We start from the raw sequence: 15,210 nt of genomic DNA, 5'->3' as shown, positions 1-15,210 counted from the left end.
AAAACTGCTCACTATTCCAGGATCATCCTGGGATGCAAAGATAACCCCCGGTTTCTCTTCTCCACTACAAACAGTCTTCTTAAACCCTTCTCCTCTGCCTCCTCCATCCTCACCTCCAATAACAAGTGCGAGGAGCTCATGGGCTACTTTGTCACTAAGATTGAGACCATCCGTTCAGTTGCCTCTACCGCTTCCCTCCGTTCCCCTAGCCCACCAAGCCAAGCTCATCTTGACCCTGAGACCCACTTCCTGCTCCCTCGACCCTATTCCCACTAAACTGCTGACCACCCAACTTCCCTTCCTGGCCCCCATGTTAGCTGATATTGTTAATGGTTCCCTCTCCTCAGGTACTGCCCCCTCCCCTTCAAACCTGCTGTCATCACCTCCCTCCTCAAAAAAAAATTACCCTTGGCCTCTTTGTCCTTGCAAACTACCGCCCCATCTCAAAAGTCCCCTTTCTCTTCAAAGTCCGTGAACTGTGTCGTCGCTTCCCAAATCCGTGCCCATCTTTCCCGCAACTCCATGTTTGAATCCCTCCGGTCTGGTTTCCGTCTCTACCACAGTACTGAAACGGCCCTTATCAAATGACATCCTATGTGATTGTGATCATGGTAAATTATCCCTCCTCATCCTTTTCGACCTGTCTGCAGCCTTTGACACGGTTGACCACACCATCCTCCTCCAACGCCTCTCCTCCGTCATCCAGTTGGGTGGGACTTCGCTTGCCTGGTTCCATTCTTATCTTTCCAGTCGTAACCAGAGAATCACCTGCAATACCTTCTCTTCTTGCTCCCGCACCATTACCTCTGGAGTCCCCCAAGGATCTATCCTTGGCCCTCTCCTATTTCTCATCTACATGCTGCCCCCACGGCGACATCATCCAAAAACACAACGCCAGGTTCCACATGAACGCTGACGACACCCAGCTCTACCTCACCACTACCTCCCTCTACCCCTCCACTGTCTCTGATTTGTCACACTGCTTGTCCGACATCCAGTGCTGGATGAGCAAAAATTTCTTCCAATTCTTCTATTGGGAAGACCGAAGCCATTGTATTCAGTCCCCGCCACAAACTCCATTCCCTAGCCACTAAATCCATCCCTCTCCCTGGCCACTGTCTAAGGCTGAAGCAGACTGTTCACAACCTTGGTGTCCTATTTGAGACCCTGAGATGAGCTTCCGACCACATATCCGCTCCATCCACAAGACTGCCTACTTCCACCTCTATAACATTGCCCGTTTCCGCCTCTGCCTCAGTTCATCTGCTGCTGAAACCCTCATCCATGCCTTTGTTACCTCTAGACTTGACTACTTGACTATTCCAATACTCTCCTGGTCGGCCTCCCATCTTTCACACTCCTTAAACTTAAGCTCATCCAAAACTCTGCTGCCCATATCCTAACTCGCACCAAGACCTGTTCACCCATCACCCCTGTGCTCACTGAGCTACATTGGCTCCTGGTCCAGGAACGTCTCGATTTTAAAATTTTCATCCTTGTTTTCAAATCCTCCATGGCTCGCCCCTCCCTATCTCTGTAACCTCCTCCAGCCCTACAACTCTCCGAGATCTCTGCGTTCCTCCAATTCTTGCCTCTTGCGCATCTCTAATTTTAATTGCCCAACCATTGGCGGCCGTGCCTTCAGCTGCCTAGGCTTAGGCTCTGAAATCCCTCCCTAAACCTCACCGCCTCTCTACCTCTCTCTCCTCCTTTAAGACGCTCCTTAAAACCTACCTCTTTGACCACCTGTCCCAATATCTCCTTACGTGGCTCGGTGCCAAACTTTGTTTGAAAATCGCTCCTGCCTTGGGACTTTTCACCATGTTAAAAGGTGCTATATAAATGCAAGTTGTTGTTGTTGTAGTAGTAGTAGTAGTAGTAGTAGTATGCTAAGCCCCCAGAAAACAGCCCTTTCCAAGAGTCACACTTTATTACAGCCACTGCAAACTGCAACTGCTGTCACACGATCCCCACATAGCAAGCTTAACACACATTGCAGCCTATCCTGTTGGTTCTCACTCAACTACAATTTGTTCAAGCTTCCATCATCTCAGTACTATTTCTCTGCTTGCCAGACAAAGCAACACATAAAAGGAGGGAACAAACCCAAACCAGAGTAGAGCTCTCTCAATTCAGACCACCCTCAGTCTGAAACAGGCCATGTTGGGTATGGTGGCATTTGAGAATATAGAAGGATTGTGTTATGGTGAAGTTAGATTACTGCCAGAAGCTGAGGACTACTATCATCTTTTTCATGTTAATCCACTCAGTCACTCACTCACAAACATACACTGCCATCAGGGGACGCACCAGTGCAAGAACACAAAGCATATATACAAATCACTAGGAGGTTCTGAAATTTGGTTGCACTTTTTTGTTGAGACAGTTTTCTGCAGAAGAAAAAGAATAAGGATGAACAGAAGGGGATCTGCTGATGTCGATGTTGGCCCCTGCATTGTGCACATTGTAGAGGACTGTTATACAGTGGGCAGATGGTGCACTTAGGTGAAGGTTTCATCAATGAGAGCTCTTGCTTCCTCCAAGAGTGTTTAGCAGGAATCTCTTCAGGCTCCTTATCTTTGTCTTGCTGTACTCTTGACTGCAGATCATGTCCTCCTCTAACTGCTCCACACTTGCCTTTTTGGATGGCAAAGTTGTGGAGTATTCAGCAGGCAATGATCATCTTGGAGACCGTTGGTTGGTGTGGGGGTGGGGGGCTACAATGTTAGAAGCCCTCGGATTTGTCCATGCACCTGAAATTGTTTGACCTGGTGAACATCAATCAACAGCTTGATCCATCTGTCAGTTACAGATTGACTGATTCTGCTGATGTCCCTTATGGCAGCTTGGAACGAGCCTCATACATAAAAAAATTACGGCAATGGTCACCTTCGCAGGCATTGGCTGTGCTGTACCTGCATTGGAGTTCAGATTCCAGGAGATGTTATCATTGCCTCCCTAGAGAAGCAAAGCCTGTGAAGTTAGTTATCCTCTGATAGTCCCAGATATGTGTGTCTCTGCCTATAGCCATAGCTACCTGGGTAAAGGTGTGTCTGCCCTGATGCTATTTGACCTGCCTCATATCTACTTCTTTCATGCTGATCCTCATTCTCCAAAATAAGTCAAAAATAGAGGAATCCCCAATGGAATTCCCTTTTTCAAAATTACGATTGCAGCAACTAAAAATGAGGCTGCCGAAACTGTTGAGCAAAAATCTATGAAAATAACTGGACACAAAGTAACATTGAAAATAACACTCAGCACAATTCTAAAGGTAAATTTCAGGTATTCTTCTTCAAAAAGAGCAGGCCCTCTTTTCGATGTTGGCACTCTGTCAACTCAAAACATGCTTGACCTCAAAGCCCATTTTATATGGCCAATCTGAAAGCACAGTATATTCCCAGTGAGAATCTCAGGAAATTACTGCACATTAGAATGTAAGTATTAGCTAAAAGATTGCTCAGAGTCAGCACAGAAATAGACTTGTGAAATTCCTGTCTAAAAACTTGCCGGTTCTGTATCTCTTAAAAGGCCTGTAATAAAAACAGATCTAATTGAAACAACATTAACAGTAAACCTGCCTGGTTTAGCTGTTAGTCGATGCACCTGCCAGATGTAGACGTTTAGAAAATATAGAAGTATCTTTAGATCACTTGATCCCATTACTGTTTCCATTCTTGGTCTCTAGTTTTAGGTTTTATGCTATTTTAAACCTTTTTGGTCTTTGTTGGAATTTACTTTGATGAAACCATGTAAATTTTCTTGGCCTATCAATGCAGCTGGTATCAGTAGCTTGGCTTTTGAAAGTATCTTGTCAGTCAATCATTTAATGGAGGATTCTGTACATTTGGCTTCCAGTTTTACTATTGAGGAGTAAAGTTAATCTTGGAGAGGATTGCAAAGTAGTTGGCATTCTCAGATGGTAGCTATAAGCTGTTCAATTGTCTGTGAAAATCAAGGTTGGCCACAGATTCTGGAGTTGAATGAACAATGTTTGGGAAGTTGACAAGATGATAATTGCAGCGAGACATTCAAATTTGAGTCCTGAGTGACTCTGTCAATCAGTAGTTTTGGTTACGGCAAAATTCAAATGCTCTCCTGGCTGGCATCCTACCTTCCACCCTCTGTAAAATGCAGCTCAATGAGAACTCTGCTGCCGTTACCCTTACTCGCACCAAGTCCCATTCACCCATCACCCCTGTGCTCACTCATCTACATTGGGTCCAGGTCCAGCAACGTCTCGAATTTAAAATTCTTATAATTGTGTTCAAATCCCTCCCTATCTCTGTAACCGCCTCCAGTCCTACAACCCTCTGACTTCTCTGCACTCCTCCAATTCTCGCCTCTTGCGCATCCTCGATTTTCTTCGATCCCCCATTGGCGGCCATGCCTTCAGCTGCCTAGACCTTAAGCTTTGGAATTCCCTCTCTAAACCTCTCAGCATTTCTACCTCTTTACTTTATGTGGCTCAGTGTCAAATTTTGTTTGATAATTGCTGCTGAGAAGCGCCTTGGGGTCAGGGAGGTAGGGAGATACGCTACTGGAAAGATACGCCACTCAGGAGAGAAGCTGGCGCAACTGGCTAAAACTGCCACCAACTTTGGGAATTGGCCCCTGTATAAGGGATTTCACTGTGCCTGACAACAGTGCCTGACAAGTCTTTTGGGATGCGGCAGGCCAAGTACCGAAGCTTGGACCGTCTGCGGGACCGGGTTGCACCCCTCCATTGACCTGGATGGGGCATTGAATCATAGAATGTTACAGCACTGCAGGTGGCCATTCGGCCCATCGTGCCTGTGTTGCCTCTTTGACAGAGCTATCCAATTAGTCCCAGTCCCCTGCTCTTTCCCCCTAGCCCAGCAAATTTCTCTCCTTCAGATATTTATCCAATTCCCTTTTGAAAGTTTCTATTGAATCTGTGTCCTCTGGTTACCAACCCTTCAGCCAGTGGAAACAGTTTCTCCTATTTACCCTATCAAAACACTTCATGATTTAGAAACATATGTACAGTATTTAAAGCAATCTGGGAATGATAATCTGTGCGACCTGTTGAGGTCATACAACAGCAAGACAGCAAATCTAATAATATGATATAAAAACAGAAGCTCAGCAAGTCAGGCAGCATCTGTGGAGAAAGAAACAGAGTTAATGTTTCAGATCGAAGACCTTTCGTCATATCTGTTTATATATTACATTAATTGAAAGAACAGAAACCTTTACTGGCCAGACTCAATAGCCACCGCTGGCAGTGAAGTGTCAGCTTATATTGTGAGGCTGATGGTCCATCAGAGCTTCACAGACCATTGGTATGGTGTAGACACACAGCAGCCCACGGAACTGGAGTTTCTCTTTCACTTGCTGCAGCACCATTTAACTGCCACAACAATTTGTCATCAATCTGGGAAGATCAGAAAAATCCTCAAAGGAAACTGCACCAATATTTGAAAGAGCGACCAATTAAAAACACCTTCACGCATACACACTAAGTGCTTTGAGCTATCTGAGGCAGATCCATTGTCTGACGCAGGTAACTTGCTACATTCAGTATTAACATCAAAAGTAGCGTTGTATGCTTTTGATCAGATGTACACTATTCAGTGTTCTTTATGGTTTGTCTGAAAACATTCGCTTTTCTTGACAGTTATTCCCGCTTGAGATTTTGTATTAAAAAAAAGTGCATCGACGAATCCTGTTCATGTGGTAATAGGCAGCGATGCCTTTGAGGATCTGTCTTAATCCAGATGCTCTGGAAAATCATTTGTTCAGAGAGGAATATGTGGGATTAAATCAGTCACATTCCTTGAGGTAATACAGCATCTATCTTTTTGGAATAGATGCTTCACATTTCCGCAAGTAAATCTGTACTTTGCACTGTCCATAGGGAGCACTTCCATGTTCATCTATGGTGGGGGCTAGTGAGGGATTTGGTTTCAGGATTCTGATTCACTCATTGATCCACCATTGAGGTGGAGATGCATTTGACTTTCCCTCATAGTAGTTCAACTCCACCGGCAGAAGGCTCGGTAACCAAAGGACACAGATTTAAGGTAATTGGCAAAAGAACCAAATGCGACATGAGGAAAAAATAATTTACGCAGTGAGTTGTTATGATTTGGAATGCACGGTCTGAAGGGACGGTGGAAGCAGATTCAATAAGGTGATTTAAGGTGATTGGCAAAAGAACCAAAGGTGACATGAGGAAAAACTTTTTTACACAGCGAGTGATTAGGATCTGGAATGCACTGCGTGAGGGGGTGGTGGAGGCAGATTCAATCATGGCCATCAAAAGGGAACTGGATAAGTACTTGAAAGGAAAAAAAATTGCACTGCTACGGGGATAGGGCGGGGGAGTGGGACTAGCTGGATTGCTCTTGCATAGAGCCGGCGCGGACTCGATGGGCCAAATGGCCTCCTTCTGTGCTGTAACCTTTCTTTGATTCTATGATTCTAATAAGAGCCTTCAAAAGCGAATTGGATAATTACTTGAAGGGGAAAAATTTGTTGGGCTGCGGGGAAAGAGCAGGGGAGTGGGACTAATTGGATGGCTCTTTCAAAGAGCTGGCACAGGCACGATGGGCTGAATGGCCTTTTTCTGTGCTGTATCATTCTATGATTCTATGATTCTATGAACTGCTCTGAAGCTTATTTCCAATTCAGATCGCATTTGGTTCCCTATTGGATCAGAATTGCACCTGTCTCATTTTGGTGCTTCCTTCATCCCATTTTACATTTGCCAATTAGTTCCCTGAGGATATGAAACCGGTGGGTTCTACTTCATCTTTCCTTGGTTATTACATATACAGCTATCTGCTGCTCTTTGTGCATGTTCCACTTTAAATATTGGAGGAGGAGAAAGTGAGAGTTCCATCTCCTGCATTCCTCCATTAATTCTCCATCACCTACACGATTGAATTCTAGAACACTCCACTTGTTAATCTATCTTCCTCCATCCTTCATAAAATATATTTAATTCAAATACTACGTAGCCTGGGTTCTCAGTCACACAAAGTTCCACAAACCCATTTTCCCTGCCTTGTCATACTCCTCTAATTTCCCATCTCTCAGTGTACCACTAACAATAACTTGCAATTTATATAGCACCTTTGACGCAGTAAAATGTCCCAAGGCGCTTTGATTGCATGGTTCTCCTTCTTGTATTCAAATCCCTCCGTGGTCTTGCTCCACCTTACCTCAGAGCTCTCCTTCAGCTGTATGTCACAGCTTGCAGCCTCCAGTCCTCCAACTCCAAATTACTGACGATCTTCCGCTCCACCGTCAGAGGATAAACTCTTAGCTGCTACGCCCCTGCTCTTTCAAACTGTCTCCCAATACCATTTTGCCTTTCTACCACTCCCTTTTCTTTAAAAGCTCCTTAAGACCTATCTAAGTAATCATACTATTGGCTCAGTGGCCCCTTAACCTCTTCCTGTGTCTTGTTTGGCACCCTCCCTCATAAAGCACTCTGAGGCATTCTTCTATGTGAAGTTGCTATATAAATGCGAGTAGATCTCTGCATTCCTCAATTCTGGCCTTTTGCGCATCCCCGATTTTCATCACTCCACCACTGGCGGCCAGCTGCCTAGGCCATAAGCTCTGGAATTCCCACCCTAAACCTCTCCGCCTCTCTACCTCTGTCTCCTCCTTTAAGACGCTCCATAAAAACTATCTCTTTGACCAAACTTTTGGTCACCTGTCCTAATATTTCCTTATGTGGCTTGGTATCAAATAATGCTCCTGTGAAGGACCTTGAGACGTGTTACTCTGTTAAAGATGCTATATTAATGTAAATTGTTACTTTTTTTTGTTCTTGTAATGGATGCTGGAATATTCATATCACTTTGTCCTGTGCTTTAGTTAGCTTTGCACTAGTGTTTGCCTTTATTTTGTTTAGTTATGTTACGTTGCTAGTTGCTTATGTGAAAAGTTTTCTTTTAAATGTGCACTAGTCTGTAGACTCACAATGGAAATAAACTCAGGCTACATTGGTCAATGCAACAGCCACTGGTGTACTGAGCGCTACTGACCAAGAAGGTCCCAGCTGCTATCCCAGTCAGTGCTGGATCTCAGTCCAGCCAGCAATAGGGCATCAATTGGCCTCAGCGTGCGTGGACTAGGGAGGGGAAAAATGAGTTAGGGTCTCAGTTCCTGATTGTTATCAAGTGACCATTTTTTGCAAAATGCACGTGTGTGTGGGTGTGAAATGGGGAATGAGTTGGGACTGTGGCACCCTCTGTGCTCAAACAGCCTGCTGGTTTTCATTGTCTAGCTTTACAGATGAAGAATGGCCATTTGTGTTAGATACTGGAGGGCATCCAGCACCTGTAGAAAGACACCCCGGTACCAATTAGCGTCGCCAGGGTAGAAGGGGAGAAAACTGGAGCAGAAAACAAATAGCCAAAAAAAGGAATTATTTAGTGTTTTTGCTGCAGAGGCCAAAAAAATATTATTTGCCTAGTGCAATCACGTCTTATTACTACAAAGTAATGGGGGAGCAACTAATTAATCATCAAGGTTTCATCTTATTAGGTTTCAGATCCTCAACTGATGATAGTGACACTTCCATTGGGAATGGGGAAAAAGTGTTTGTCCATAATGAGGCCCCACTCTGCTGTGTTCCTATCTTTAAAATGCCTATTTAGTATTGACTTACATAGTGTGAGCGCCTCCAGTTCCAAATTGTGCCTCCCTTTTGAAAAAATGATTTTTAGAAATAGTTCCAATGTGATATCAGAACAAGGAATTTATATACAGTCTGCTGTCCAACCTGTTTAGTGACCCACTCATCAATGTTTTTTTTTACAAACTGTGTCTATAACTTGAGGGCAGGCAGTGGAGCTTTAATCTAAATGAGACCCCAGCTAATTAGTATTTTGGGAGTAGTTGTCAGCTTTGGATCTCCTTTCTTGCTATAGAATCAATTGAAAACCCAGTCATGATGAATTCTTCCCTTCCCTGGTGTCTGAAGGGTATGCTACTCCATTCATTAAACTTACATCTAGCCTAATATTTCAGACAAGTGACCATATATAAATCTGATCATTGGATTAAGATATAGCTTTCCCTATAGGGGAATCTTTTATTTAATAGAACTGCTGTGATTTTAGTCATTATTAATTTCAATAAGACTTAAACTTACAGCTAGCACTGATTGCCAAAAGCTCTGACATTGTATTCTGAATTTCCATATTTATCTCAAAGCTAGTCAGTTCTCCTCTAGTTCCTCCAAAGTAGCAAATAGTTCATCCTACACTTTCTTATGGCACTCTGCGTCCCCTCTATATTGAAATCATAACTCATTGCAGTCTCCTACTCTAACTCCCTGTTTCTTAGGACTTCAAAACTGTGGTACTCCTTTCCTCACTCAGTCCCTCCTTCCTTCTACAATCTTTTAAAATCCAAGTCAGACATTCCCTAATCACTACTTTCTGATTTATCTTGTCTTCGATTTTACTCTTTTCAATCTAGAAAGTGTCTTGCATTATGGACCTTGACCTTATACAAATCCTGTTCTTGGGTGATTTTGGACCTTTTAAGGGGCAATTTTCCTCCCTTTCCTCCACCTGTGCACCGGGCAGCTGGTGCACACTAGAAGTCTCTATACTTCCAGGTTCAGGACATTATAATGCCCTTGATGTCCCTCCAGCATAGGCCCACCAAGTCTTAGGGGTCCAAGAGGCCTGTAACATCAGTGTGGCTGCTTGATGCAGGAGCTTCTGGCTGCTGTCTAAAAACACAGCAGCCAGAAGGTTGCCAGGCCCGAAGATCCTCTTGAAAAACCTGCAAAGGAAGAAACTTACCACCTAGTAGACACTTCAAGTGGCACCAAGGCCCCGCTTAGATTGGAGGATCTGAGCGGGGCTGGGTGAAGGGCCTAAGGTGCACTTCTTCTGGGTGTGTGTCCAAAAGGGGCTCCTTCCCAGCGATTGGAGAGAAATGTGAGGCAGGAGGGCCAGGAACGCCCCCTGCCTCCTCATTACCCTGTTTGGATTTCCATCCGGATGTAGCTGCTCACCCTGCCCTCAGACCACAATCCCAAAATCCCAAAATCCCAGGGCAATGTAAAGGGGGTGGAGAGCTGGTGTCATGGTTCTCCTACCCTTTTCCTTCTTTATGCCTGGGAACTGAACATTGTCCAGCCACATAGGAGAGGTTCCTCTTGCTCCCCACTGCCTCCCCCCCCCCCCTCACCCCAGGAATCCACCATAAGCCTGTTTTTTGGCCTTTTGTGAGCGATTGAGTGGGCAGGGCTTGTGCAGTGCAGGTGCCAATGAGCTTGGACATCCAAATCGCATCTGGATCCTATGTATGTCGTAGGACCCTTATTTAAATATATTAATGAGGCTCTCGCCTGTTTCCGGCGGGAGCCCTGGCCCCCACTCCAAGACTGCAATGGGCACAAAGTCAGCGCGAAGCTTTCTTTTTGCCATTTTCGTCTTGCTATGGCTCTTTCCTGACGGAAAAACGGGGAGGCAGCAAGTCAAAAATTAGCCGCATTGTTCTCTTGTGACTTTTGCTTCGGACTGCATCATCTGTTATTTGAACCTTGATTTAATCGGCTCATGGTGCACAAGTTCTGTTGCCTGGACATTGTATTATAATTGTGTCCCCCCTCACACCACAAAATCCTACAAGAGTGAGTTTCCAGTCTCGGCTGCATTGTCTGAAAAGTTGCCTCCCAGACATCCTATTTTTTTTTATTCGTTCACGGGATGTGGGCGTCGCTGTCGAGGCCAGCATTTATTGCCCATCCCTAATTGCCCTCGAGAAGGTGGTGGTGAGCCGCCTTCTTGAAGCGCTGCAGTCCGTGTGGTGACGGTTCTCCCACAGTGCTGTTAGGAAGGGAGTTCCAGGATTTTGACCCAGCGACAATGAAGGAACGGCGATATATTTCCAAGTTGGGATGGTGTGTGACTTGGAGGGGAACGTGCAGGTGGTGTTGTTCCCATGTGCCTGCTGCTCTTGTCCTCCTAGGTGGTAGAGGTCGCGGGTTTGGGAGGTGCTGTCGAAGAAGCCTTGGCGAGTTGCTGCAGTGCATCCTGTGGATGGTACACACTGCAGCCACTGTGCGCCGGTGGTGAAGGGAGTGAAGGTTTAGTGTGGTGGATGGGGTGCCGATCAAGCGGGCTGCTTTATCTTGGATGGTGTCGAGCTTCTTGAGTGTTGTTGGAGCTGCACTCATCCAAGCAAGTGGAGAGTATTCCATCACACTCCTGACTTGTGCCTTGTAGATGGTGAGTTTAGTGTCTGCTAGAGTCAAATTAGAGACAGTTTTGTCCTGTGTCCCATCACCGGGTACTGGAATTGAGAGCTCGCTAAACTCATTTCACATCAGACCCTGACAGGCAGCTGACAGAGGAACCTCTCATCCCATCAGACTGAGTTAGATCGAACCCAGCTTCCTAATGCAAAAGGGCAGTGTCCAACCCATTGCAGCACCCAGCCCACAAAATAATACAACAAATAAGATGAAACACAGAAGAGCATTGACTGTAGCTGTTGCAAAATTATGTTCTAGGTTGGTGCTTAAATTCTTCACATTGTGAAGACAGTTGGGTCTTCACAGAGTAGATCAAGTTCCTGAACGAGCAGTTTCTTTTTGGTACCCACACTGCTTCTGACCTCTACCCTTTGCTCCAGGGGGGGTCCCTTTGCTCCGGAGTTCACAGACCCAAAATTAGGGAGCCGAAGAACAGAAATCAACGGTTGTGAGTGTGCAAATCAGGCGTTCCTGATTGTGAAATCGTAAATGTTTTCATAATAGATAGTGCTGTGAATTTTTTAAAAATAGCATTAACTATCCTTTAAAGTGGGGGGGGGGAAACATTTTATAACTGCAGTTCTGATACTGACTCAAGATAGTAAATGTAAAAATGGTGACTTGCAGCATTTAAGAAACACGACTGCTGATCAGTACTAAAAGCATGCTGGCAACTATTGAGGATGCTTGAACATTTTCACAAACCTTGTGTCTGATCCTGTAAAATGCAATAATAAAAACACATGTACACCTAACAGGGCCACAACATGTCACTTCTGAAAGAAATATTTGCAAGTCTGTGTAGCAAATGTGACAGCAGGAATCTGCTTGCTGTGCAGTTGGCACGATTCCAAGGCATTATTATGAACCACACTAATTCGACTCCCTCAATGCGATTTCTGGTATTAAGTCACGAAGGTGTCGATTCTGGGAGAATTTGAAATAATTACTCAATTAGCGACTCGATTTTTTTTGAAGGGTGCAGTGATACTTTGGTCACCTTACATTATTTGTTTGTATAATTTCTACCCACTTTCTCCACTCGGATTTGTATGCTGCAGCTGAAAACTCTGCAAGGTATTTTTTTTCTAAAAGCCATATTAGCATATTTCGATGTACCAGAGTCTCTCTGCCCTCGGTTCCTGTAATTATTATTCATTATTATTCATTAGGACTGGGTTTTTGCCTGGTGCGCAGTTCATGTTGAATCAGCTGTAGTGTAACGTTTTTGATAAGGGCAGGATGCAGAGGTCAGAGCCATGTCTGTAATTAGGGCCTCGTAGTCAGATGCCATCTTCGCTAATCTATAAACGGGGATTTAAAAAAAGAGAAAATACGCACGACTGCTTCTGTACTGAAGCACAAAAATTAAAAAGAACTACAGAACTTTAGCAAACACCCGATTCAAAAGCCAATTTAACAAAGGTGAGGGTGCCCGAATGACAAGATACTAAGCCTAAAATATATATAAATCTCTTATGCAGACACGGCAAAAAAGGATTGGATTTTTTTTCCTATTGAATATGTCCCATGAAGGATTATCGCCAATTAAAATATTTATGTTTTTTTCAAGGCGAGTGCGTGCCTTTTTGGCTTCCGTTTTCGAAAAACATTTGACTTTAGAAAAGTCCCCAAATACAACAAAAATATCTGTAAGACAGTTTTTGATGTCTCCAGTGTGAGCATTTTATCAGTGATTCATGACATAACTATATATGTACGTTTGACAGCTTTCAGATTGCAGCAAAGGCGGCGGAACTTTTATGTGAGCTAGTCTATCTGGGAGAATCTATCAAGGGTCTATCCCGGGAGAACAAGGAGGTAGACTTTGCATGGACCCGCTGTGCAGCAAGGTTCGCATGCTGAGCACATCCACAGATTGCTGACAGTTGCGCTCAGACTTCACTGTATTAACGAATAAAAGGGAGCTCCCTGTAGATTACACATCTTCCATGTTTTGACATTGACCTTAATACATAATTTAAGCACAAAGCCTGAGAAGTGTGTAACAAGATGAGAAGAGACCACAGAACCTGCAAACAGAGTGATGTTTAATCAGAAATCATATTTGTTCATGACTGCGGTGATATGGGCAAAAAAAAGGGTTGAAGGACATCAGTCTGTTTTTTTCCTTGTGTATATGATATAAATATAAAGAGTTGTGGGCCTACAAGTCAGACTATAACACTTCTGGTAAAATCTCCGTGCTAATACAAACTGAAGGAGCTCAAGTCGTCCAAGAAGATCCAAACAAGATGCTTATGTTCTCAGACACAAGGAGCTCTGCCAACATTAAAATACAGCGGATTGTCATAGTGCATTAAGAGGAGTAACAAGACTATCGGGTTTCACTAACCCGCTGTGTGTTATTCACTGGAATTCGGATATGATCCTTAATCTGGAAATTGGCCTATGTGACAGTTACTAACCTCCTTTGTGTATGTCATTTCAAAAAAAAATCTAGTCCCTCGTTCTTCTAACTTAAATGAGCTATCATAGAGAATTGTAGGTTATGATAAATACAGAGAGTAAGATGCAGTCCTAAACCTGTTTTCTCTTGGGGACTGTGCCTTGTGTGGAAAATAGTTGTCCTGGGACAAGTAATGTGGTCAAGGTTAAATAGTCTGAAGTTTACGCCCTTATGTTCTGAAACAATTCATTTAATTTCAATAGGTCAAAAATATTGGGCCATATTTTCCTACAGTTGATCGATATATGTTATACTTACATTCTCAATTGCAGGTCTATAGTTCTTTAAAGGTTAATTATCCTTTTTTATGATCAACTAGCAAAATGGTGGCCGTGCACAATTTTTAAATGGGGTGAAAAAGAATCAGCCAATCTCGTCGCACCTGCAATAACACTTCTTAAGCAGCTAACAAACCACTTAACCAAATGATGAAAAGTTTGTGAATTCAGCTATGGAGCAAAGATAGTTGAGAAATAGTTGGCTGAAAAGGTTGCAAAGCAGTTTTGGTGACTACCACCTGACTGTCAGCAACAACAACAACTTGCATTTATATAGCGCCTTTAACGTATTAAAACGTCCTCGTGGAGTCCGTAATTAAGAAATGTTTAGCGGGAGAGAACGACAAGACATGGGGACATATGTAACAGAACATGCAAATCTGGTTGGATAAAAGTTGCATGACTTCAGGAAGAGCACAAAGGTAAGACAAGAATATTACTAATTGAATAGCAACACACATGTATGGACATGAAGGAAAATCATAGCTGTTAGCTACATATGCAAAAATACTGTGCTCAAATGTTAACAAAAATGTAGCAAGGATGCAGGTAAAAGTGAAGCTTATATAATTGACATGCCATGTCATCATTATGCCATGATGAGAAAGATTGTGTACTGTAGGAAGGAATTTCCATTGGCTCTTGATCAGTATGTTTCCAGCCCAACAAGGAAGGAAGCAGTGCTGGATCTAGTTCAGGGGAATGAAGTGGGAAAAGTGGAGCATGTTTCAGTGGGGGAGCATTTGGGGAACACTGATCATAACATAATCAGATTTAGAATATTTTTGGAAAAGGAAAAAGAACATTCAGGTGTGAAAATATTTAACTGGAGAAAGGCTAATTTCAGTGAGTTGAAAAGGGACCGGCCCAGGTAAAACATTAATTGAATAATGGGAGGCCTTCAAAGAGGAGATAGTTCATGTACAGACTAGACACGTTCCCACAAGGGGGAAAGGAAGGGCATCCAAAGCTAGAGCTCACTGGATGAATAAAGATATGGACATTAAAATGAAACAGAAAAGGAGACTTATGATAAATGTTAGGTTCATAATACTGTAGAGAACCAGGCTGAATACAGAAAGTACAGAGGAAAACTGAAAAGGGAAATAAGAGGGGCAAAGAGGGAATATGAGAATAGATTAGTGGCTAACATAAAGGGAGCCCAAAAGTCTTTTAAAAACATAAAAAATAGTAAAATGGTAGTC

Source organism: Heptranchias perlo, chromosome 6 (assembly GCF_035084215.1).
Source record: "Heptranchias perlo isolate sHepPer1 chromosome 6, sHepPer1.hap1, whole genome shotgun sequence".
NCBI lineage: Eukaryota > Metazoa > Chordata > Chondrichthyes > Hexanchiformes > Hexanchidae > Heptranchias > Heptranchias perlo.
The sequence above is the reverse complement of the archived record's forward strand: the minus strand, read 5'-3'. Positions refer to the sequence as shown.